The 9,176-nt window shown below is 46.9% G+C and overlaps 1 protein-coding gene across 3 annotated transcripts in view; it reads left to right on the top strand.

The window, feature by feature from the left end:
• Positions 1-170: 170 nt before the first annotated feature.
• KYAT1 (kynurenine aminotransferase 1) overlaps positions 171-9,176 on the top strand; it is a 33,306-nt gene continuing 24,300 nt past the window's right edge. Inside the window, exon 1 of one of the 3 annotated variants that reach the window (XM_033858795.2) lies at positions 171-313. The gene's annotated coding sequence lies outside the window, so the exon portion shown is untranslated. The remainder of the gene's footprint in view (positions 314-9,176) is intronic. The other 2 variants (XM_073806686.1, XM_033858793.2) reach the window with 2 other exon arrangements.

The following is a 9,176-nucleotide window of genomic DNA, read 5'->3' as shown; positions in this document are numbered from 1 at the left end:
CAGCCCCGAGCCCCTGCCGCTCTGTCCCGCCGCCAGCCGCTGCGCCCCTCCGGCGCCTCCTTTTGTTTGTCCCTCACTGCACCACTCAGCCTCCTCCGCCCCGGAAGTGACGTCACCTTCGGGCGCGAACGGGGCCGCCAGGGCGTTGCCATCTTTTTGAGGGGAGCTCTCTTCACGCCTGCACCCTCTCCCTGCAGGCACCATGTTGCTTTGGGGCGGAAGTAGCGGAGCCCGGGCTCGGCCCCCTTAAAACGACAGGGACGGCTGTAACCTTCGGCGCCTGGGGACGAAGGGTGAAGCGGCCGAGGCAGGGGTGAGTAGCTGGTGCCGGAGCGTTACTGCCCCGGGGTCAGGTGCCGAGGCGGGAGGGCCTGGAAACCGGTTACAAGGTCGATTGTGCCAGACTACTCGTTGCGTTTGGTGCTTCTGTTATAGCGGAGTGGCTACGCTGAAAGGTTGAACCAGACGGGAGCTGTTGCGCGCGCTACTCTCCGACCCGCACTCGGACGCTGGGACCCGCCAGGCTGGTCCTCTCTGCACCCCCATCCCCCGCCCCACCCCCACCCCCACGATCGTACGGTACCGGTACCGGTGGGGAGAGGGAACCCAAGGCGACTGGGAGAATTCTGGGCAGAGCCGGGGCTGGAACCGGGTGCCGGACTCCAGCTCGACAGCTCTAGCGATCCTAAGTTCTCGGAGTTCCCATATTTATAATAGTAACGGCAAGCACGCCAAAAGAGAATCCATACAACGGAATACTATGCAGCCGCTAAAAAGAAAAATGTTCAATATGCACTAATATGGGACCACTTCCAAGATACCGTAGATGGAAAAGGGAAGGGGCGAAAAGGACAGCGCTGATTGGTGCTACCGTTTGTGTGAAAGAACGCGTGTGGGGGCATGGGTGTGTGCCGGTGTGTGCACCAGCCGGCTGGTGAGATGCACGAGTTGTTAACAGTGGTGGCCTCCGACAGGAGAACCGGGGTCGTGGGTGCCCGGACAAGGGGGAAGAATTTACTACCAAGAGAACAGGTTGGTTAAAAATAAAGTGGGATGCTGCAGATAATAACTGGCTCCCATTTATCAAGCTGACCAGTGCCTGGTTTCAGCTCTCCTGCTGGGAGGTCTTGTATTTCCCCATTATTAGAGGAGGAAACAGTCTCAGAGATTAGGGACCTTAGTAATATCTCATAGCCAGGAAGTGGAAAAGCTGGAATTTGAGCCAGGGAGGATTTTATGCTAATGCCCACCATTCTTCCTCATCCCGCTCCCTCCTGAAAAGCTTTTTTGTTATCAACCATGCAACACTCAGCTTGGGACCTGGCACCCAGCAGGCATCCAGCAGCTATTTATTGGCTGTTTATGGACTGAGCAAGTGGAACAGACAGGAGACAACCAGCAGTGCAAAATGAAGAGAGGCACACATTGGAGGCCAGAACCCTTTCCAGCCTTGAGACTCTGGACCTGGCATGTACTTCCCTGAGCCTCCATGCCCCCTCCTGTAGAGCTAACTACAGTCACTGACACTGAGTGCTCCCTCGTGTCCTACTTTGTGCTTTACAGGCAGACTAGCTCCATTTTACAGGTCAGTAGGTGAAGTACAGAGAAGTTAAGAAAGTTGTCCATCACAACATTGTAAATCAACTGTACTTCAATTTAAAAAAAGTTGCCCAAAGGGGGTCCCCACAAGTCTTCACTCCCCCGCTTCTGGAGAGGTTGTTGAGCTCCTTGGTCTCTCCCTCAGCCTCCTGGGGTCATCAGCACTAATTCTTTTTTTTTTTTTTTTTTGCGGTACGCGGGCCTCTCACTGTTGTGGCCTTTCCCGTTGCGGAGCACAGGCTCCGGACGCGCAGGCTCAGCGGCCCTGGCTCACAGGCCCAGCCGCTCCGCGGCATGTGGGATCTTCCCGGACAGGGACACGAACCTATGTCCCCTGCATCGGCAGGCGGACTCTCAACCACTGCGCCACCAGGGAAGCCCCAGCACTAATTCTTTGAGACGCCTCAGATGGGCTAGTTGAGCTGCCAGAGGCTGTGGAGCTGATGTAGAACAGGACAGACACACAGTTCCTGTCCTTGGAGTCTGCTCAGGGCAACAGACAACCCAGCAGTTAGCACCTGTGATGAGCACTGTGGTGGGTGAGCAGAAGCTTAGGCCTTGGGAGCACAGAGGAGGTAGCACCTAGTCCAGCCCGGGTGGAGTCACAGAGGGCTTCTCAAAGGAGGTAACTTTTAATCTTGACTGAAAGATACATAAGATATCTGGGAGGAGAAATGATGAAGCTGGAGACTGGAGCAGAGACGTCCTCATGCCTGAAGATAACTGACATGATCAGAGACTATGCAGGTTAGAAATGATCAGATGGCTTCTGCCTGAATTGCTCTTTCCTCCTAGAGAATGTCTCCTCATGGCAACATCTGTGGCCTCCCACCCTCCAGGCCACACTTAACCTTCTGCATCCCCAAAGGGTAGGACTCCCTAATTTCATAATCCAGATGGAGGCAACAAAGGAACACAGGAGAGTTAGCAGTGAGGAAGTCCTTCACACTGGTGCCCCCTCCCCCCATTCATTCGGCCCCCAGAGTGGCAGCCCACTTGCTGACGTAGAAACTCTGCCCATGTGAACAAAGGTGTGTCAGCACAGGAATGTCCCTCCTGTCTCCCTGGCCATCTGTGCCCGCTGGGGTTATCAGGTTGCCTGTGTGCTGGGACATCTAGCTGGGCATGCCCCCCCGCTTCTGTAGCCAGCAGTCCAAAGTCACTCCACCTGCAGCAAGCGAGGAATTACCGTCGCTCCTACCCTAACAGACCTGGGGCCACATCCCACTCTCAGATGGCACTGCCATCTCCCTGAAATATTTCCCAAACCCTCATCTCACTTCCTCATTCTTGGACAGTGATACAAGCTTTGGATTCACAGCTGGGGTCCTTCTGTGCTTTTCTAAGACTTTCACTTTGGGTAAGTCATTTCTCCACTCTGAGAGTTTCTCCATCTGTAAAACTGATACGACGCTCTCTAATCTTCCTGCCAGGCACTAAATATATATACATATATTGTTTTTTCTTGCATGTGTAAAACTGCCCTAAAGAGTGAGATTCCGATTCTGGATCTGGATCCTGTGCCAGGAGGAAAAAGGAGTGGCTTTGCTACTGTGTATCTAACTTAGGATCCCCACCCGCCAACCCCTCTGGCCCAGAACCTGCAGTCTGGGCTCCAGAAGCCATTTCTCTCTCTTGCCAATTCCAAAGCTAAGGGGAACTGTGTCTAAGTCAGTGTACTTGTTGGGGCTCCCCAGATAGGCTGTCACCTCCCTTGGGGCAGAACTGTTGACTTGACAAGCTTTCACCAAACACTCGTCTTGTAGGGACTCTGTGTTTTTAGATCCAAAACAAACAAACAGAAAAATCAGGATTCATTATCTGCAAGAGATTTTGTTGTCCTCTTTGGTTAACTAATTTTTATGGAAAGTCTTTTTTTTGTTTGTTTTGCTTCTTTTGTTTCTTGCATTCCTTTTTTTAAAAAATAAATTTATTTTATTTATTTATTTTTGGCTGTATCGGGTCTCCATTGCTGCGCGCGGGCTTTCTCTAGTTGCAGCGAGCAGGAGCTACTCTTCCTTGCGGTGCGCGGGCTTCTCATTGCTGTGGCTTCTTTTGTTGTGGAGCACGGGCTCTAGATGCGTGGGCTTCAGTAGTTGTGGCACACAGGCTCAGTAGTTGTGGCACGCGGGCTCAGTAGTTGTGGCTCTCGGGCACAAGAGCGCAGGCTCAGTAGTTGTGGCACACAAGCTTAGGTGCTCTGTGGCATGTGGGATCTTCCCTGAACAGGGCTCGAACCCGTGTCCCCTGCATTGGCAGGCAGATTCTTAACCACTGCGCCACCAGGGAAGCCCTTATGGAAAGTCTTATAGGTTTAAATGTTACTAGCTTATTGTCATTGACAGGTTAAGTAGGCTAGGACCTGTGCTACATGCTTTCTGGGGGTGATTGCATTATTATTGTCCCCACTGCACAGATGAGGAAGCTGACCCTGGTATGGCACGACTAAGATCCTATAGCTAGTGGAGTGGAGCTGGGACCGTTTTATCCAAGTCCAAGTTCCAAATCCAAGCTTTCATCTTCTGTGGTTTTTCATGTAACAGACTGGTCTTGCCTGGGCATGGTACCCCCTCCCAGGCCTCTTCTCCAGAGGTGCCATGGTTTGTGTTTTCTCAGTAACTGGAGAGGGAGGGGGCTTCTGACATTTTGAGCCCAGGTGTGCTAAACATCCTTCTAGGCACTGTATAAATCTGCCCAGTAAAGAACTGACTCAGCCCAAATACCAAGTGTGCCGCTATTGAGAAACACTAAAACCAAATATCCTTGGGACTTCCCTGGCCATCCAGTGGTTAAGACTCCACCATTCCACCGCAGGGGGCGCAGATTCAATCCCTGGTCAGGAACTAAGATCCTACATGCTGCGCGCATGGCCAAAAAATTGAAAAAAAATTTTTTTTGTTTTGTTTTGTTTTGTTTTTTGGTGGGTTTTTTTTGCGGTACGCGGGCCTCTCACTGTTGTGGCCTCTCCCGTTGCGGAGCACAGGCTCCGGACATGCAGGCTCAGCAGCCATGGCTCACAGGCCTAGCCGCTCCGCGGCATGTGGGATCTTCCTGGACCGGGGCACGAACCCGTGTCCCCTGCATCGGCAGGTGGACTCTCAACCACTGCGCCACCAGGGAAGCCCGAAAAAACTTTTTTTTAAATAAATAAAACCAAATATCCTTACTGCACAGAATTGGCTTAGGTGATGTAGGGCTAGGCTGCAAAGACAAAATCACCTTGCCTGTCCTTGCAAGCTGCCATGCAGGGTGGAAGCTGGAAAAGACGTGGCTCCTGTCCCCAGGGACTGATGTGCTCCTGAGCTGATAGAGGCAGCAGCACCCACCTCCTGAAAGAAGGATTTGGGGGGGAAGAGTTTAGACTTTGGAAATAGACGAACCAGGGTTTGAATCCCGGCTCAGCCTCTCTCAGCTGAGTAGGCTTTGTTCATTCTCCTCTTGAACAAAATAGGGACGATGGTGCCTTCCTATAGGCTGCTGTGAAGATGAGAGTTTAGCACAGGGGGGCAGGTGCATAGTAGGTGCTCTGAGTTCAGAGGAAGGCCCAGGCTGACCCAGAAGGCTTCAGAGAGGCGGAGCTGGGGTTCAGCCCTGCCAGGGGGATCAGATTAAAGGGCATGTCAGGCAGGGCACAGCTTGAGCAAAGATGGGCAACGTCTGTTCAAGAGCAAAGGATTCGTATGTCTGGAAGAGGAGAGAACATGGAAGCTGCAGAGTCTGGATTCAGGCCAGCTCCAAAGGCCAGGCTAGGGAGGCTTTGGACTTTATCCAGTTTCAACGCAGGCTGTACCCAGCGGGAGGTGTAGCTGACATCAGCCGCCAGAGTATTGGTCGCTGAGGCGTGTTCCGAGGGGTCACCCACCTGCTGTTCACTAGTCGTGGTGCCTTCTGGCTGCGAAGGTGGCCAATAGCTGCCCGGATTGATGGAGGCGTGTGTTAGGCGGGGCACTGACCGCCGGGCGCCAGCCCCTTGCCTGGCAGCAAGGAAACCTGTGACCTTAGATGCCTGGGAGGCTGCACAGGAAGGTGTCCTAAAGGTCACCTGGTGCATCTCTGCTCCCTTCTCCAGGCAGGGTTGGCCTCCCGAGAGCTGCCTGCATTGCAGCACTTCTCAGACTAAATTTTAGTAATAACGATAACAATGATGACATTTGTGGAACACTGACTCCTTGCCCAGCACCAGGCTAAGTGGTTTTCACGTGTTATCTCATTGACTTCTCACTGCAACCCATGGGGCAGGAACTATCATTATTCTCACTTCAAAAATGATTCTCAGAAAGGGTTAGTAATTCTCCAAAAGTCACACAGCTAGTAAATGACTTCAGTCCACAGTCTGATTCCAGAACTTCGCAGCCTCATTAAAAAAACAAAACAAAACAAAACAAAAACTGCATGGAAGTTTATAAGACCCCCCCCAAGCCAGTCCCAGGGAGAGCCACTGTTAATAATTCATGCACAAACATATACAGTATATAATCAGGCAGTACTTGCTTTGTATGAGTTTCAGATACCACGGTTTAGTTAAACAACACCAGTCCCTCAATAACACTGTTCAGATTTCAGTTGCCATGTTATGTTAACTGTGAGTAATTGCATTAAGTATGGACTTTGCTGCTAGCTCTTCCATCCACAAATCGCTGTGGAAATGACAGATGCATAATGGCCAGTGACCAGTTACACCTCTTCTTTCAAAGCCTGTTGTTGATTGGTCACCATGCGTGTTATTCGGTTCCTACACAGACAGCAAAGCATGTCCTTGTGTTGCCTCCCGTCTCCCTGTGATAAACCCATGTGACATTTTATAAAAATGTATCAGCAAAAGAGGGAATTGGCCAACACACATGAAAGTGCAGCACAGAAATGCAGAGTGATAACACTGAAAAGGCAATTTGAACTGAAGATAAATGGAGTGATTTAAAAAATAGCTGGCTCTGGGAATGTTGACACCACAGCTATTTGCTATTCCAGAAACTCTAGGTATGCAGCCAGGGAAACTTGGTGAAGGTACACCTATCGACATATGAATGGGAGTGGTTCTGACAAAAAGGATGAAGTTGTCCTGAGGAAGTGATGCCAGCAAAAACATCACATTAAAGGAACTGCCAGATATATTTCATGACATTGAAAGTACAAAGGATAAAATGTTTTAAGTTGATCTAAACTTAGAAAGGAGTATGATGACTCACCAATGCATAGAAAAGATGCTCTTTCTGTATCTCAAGTTACACTACAGGAAGAAGGCAAGCACTGTTCAAACTACTCTTGATAATTTTCCCCAGATTTATTGAGGCATAATTGACAGATAAAACTGTAATATATTTAAAATGTACAATGTGATGATTTGATATATGTATACATTGTGAAATGATTCCCACAATCAAGTTAATTGATACATCCATTACCTCACATAGTTACCCTTTTTTTAGGGAGAAGATCTACTCTCTCAGCAAATTTCAATTATACAATACAGTATTATCTACTATAGTCACCAGTTAGATCCTCAGATTCATTCATCTTATAACTGAAAGTTTGTACCCTTTTATCAACCCCTCCCTATTTTCCCCCATCCCCAAGCACCTGGCAACCATTATTATACACTCTGTTTCTGTATAAGTGATACCATGCAGTATTTGTCTTTTTTCTTTCTGGCTTATTTCATTTAGCATAATGTATTCCAGTTTCATCCATGTCATCACAAATGGCAGGATTTCCTTCTTTTTAAAGACTGAATAATACTCCATTGTATATACATAAATACCACACTTTCTTTATCCATCTAACCATCAACAGACCCTTAGGTTGTTTCCAAATGTTAACTCTCATGAATAATGCTGCAATGAACATGGGAGTATAGGTATCTTTTGAGACAGGGTTTTCGCTTCCTTTGGATGTATACCCAGAAGTGGGATTGCTGGATCGTCCTTGATACATTTTGATAAAGAAAGAAAACTCTTGAATTCCAATGTTTTTAATTTAAATTACACTAGTAATTTAATAAGTATTAAATTTATTACTAGTTTTACTACTTTTTCATTTGTCTCTACATGTGTAACAGACCATCAAGAGTTTTTAATGCTTCAACAACAACTTTGAAAGGTCACAGAACAATCATAATTTTTCCCATTAATTAAGTTCTCTTTGCATGATTTCAGCTTGCATGGTCATTTTCACAGTCCCACAGTACAGTGGGAAGTGAGGACTGTGTATGTGTATGCATGTACCACCACATATGTATCTATCTGTATAATTTTAAAATGCAAATGGAGTATATTGTCTTCAACCTGCCTTTTTTCCCTACCATACGTTTTTAAAATTGAGGTAAAATGCACATAACATACAATTAACCATTTAAAGTGTTCAGGTCAGTGGCATTTAGTATATTCACAGTGTTGTGCAACCACCCCTTCCCTCTAGTTTCAAAATGTTTTCATTATCTCAGAAAAACACCCATTGAATAATCACTCCACATTTCCCCCTCCCAGGCCCTAGTAACTTCTAATCTGCTTTCTGACTCTATAGATTTGCCTATTCTGGATATATCCTATAAAAGTAATCATACAATAGGTGACCTTTTGTGCTTGACTTCTTAGGATAATGTTTTCGAGGTTCATTCAAGTTGTATTGTACCATGTATCAATATGTCTGTTGTTCCTTTTTAAGGTTAAATAATATTCCATTGTATGAATATACCCTAATTTACCCATTCTTCTGTTGAAGGACATTTGGGTTGTTTCCACGTTTTGACTATTATGAATAACGCTGGTATTAACATTCATGTACAAGTTTCTGTGTGGACATATGTTTTTATTTTTTTCCGGTATATACCTAGGAGTGGAATTGCTGGGTCATAAGGTAATTCTATGTTTGGACTTCATAAAAATGTAAAACTTTTGTGCATCAAAGGACACTATCAAGAATGTGATCAAGGTCATTGTTTCATTTTGAGTTAATTTTTGTAGATGGAGTGAGATAGAGGTCCAACTTTATTCTTTTGCGAGGGGCTATCCAGTTGTTCTAGCACCATTTGTTTTGTTTTGTTTTTTAAAGATTTTTTTTTGATGTTTACCATTTTTAAATTCTTTATTGAATTTGTTACAATTTGCTTCTGTTTGGTTTTTTGGCCGCGAGGCATGTGGGATCTTAGCTCCCCGACCAGGGATCGAACCCATGCCTCCTGTATTGGAATGTGAAGTCTTAACCACTGGACTGCCAGGGAAGTCCCCCTACCACCATTTGTTGCAGAGGTTATGTTTCCCCCATTGAATGGTCTTGGCATCCTTGTCAAAAATCAATTGGCCATAGATGTTTGGGCTTATTTCTGGGCTCTCAATTCTGTTGCATTGGTCTGTATTTCTGTCCTTATGCCAGTACCACACTGTTTTGATTACTGTAGCTTTGTAGTAAGTTTTGAAATCAACACGCATTTTTCATGTAACCTGAATATCTTTTCATGTCAGAATGCTAGGGGTGATCTCATTCCTTTTGATGGGTGCACAATATTCCATTGTATGGATAAATCATAACAAACTGAACCAGCCTCCAACTGATGGACATCAGATTGTCTCCAAGTTTTTCTC

The sequence above is a fragment of the Tursiops truncatus genome, chromosome 6, assembly GCF_011762595.2.
Source record: "Tursiops truncatus isolate mTurTru1 chromosome 6, mTurTru1.mat.Y, whole genome shotgun sequence".
Lineage (NCBI taxonomy): Eukaryota > Metazoa > Chordata > Mammalia > Artiodactyla > Delphinidae > Tursiops > Tursiops truncatus.
This window is presented reverse-complemented; position numbering and strand designations above follow the sequence as displayed.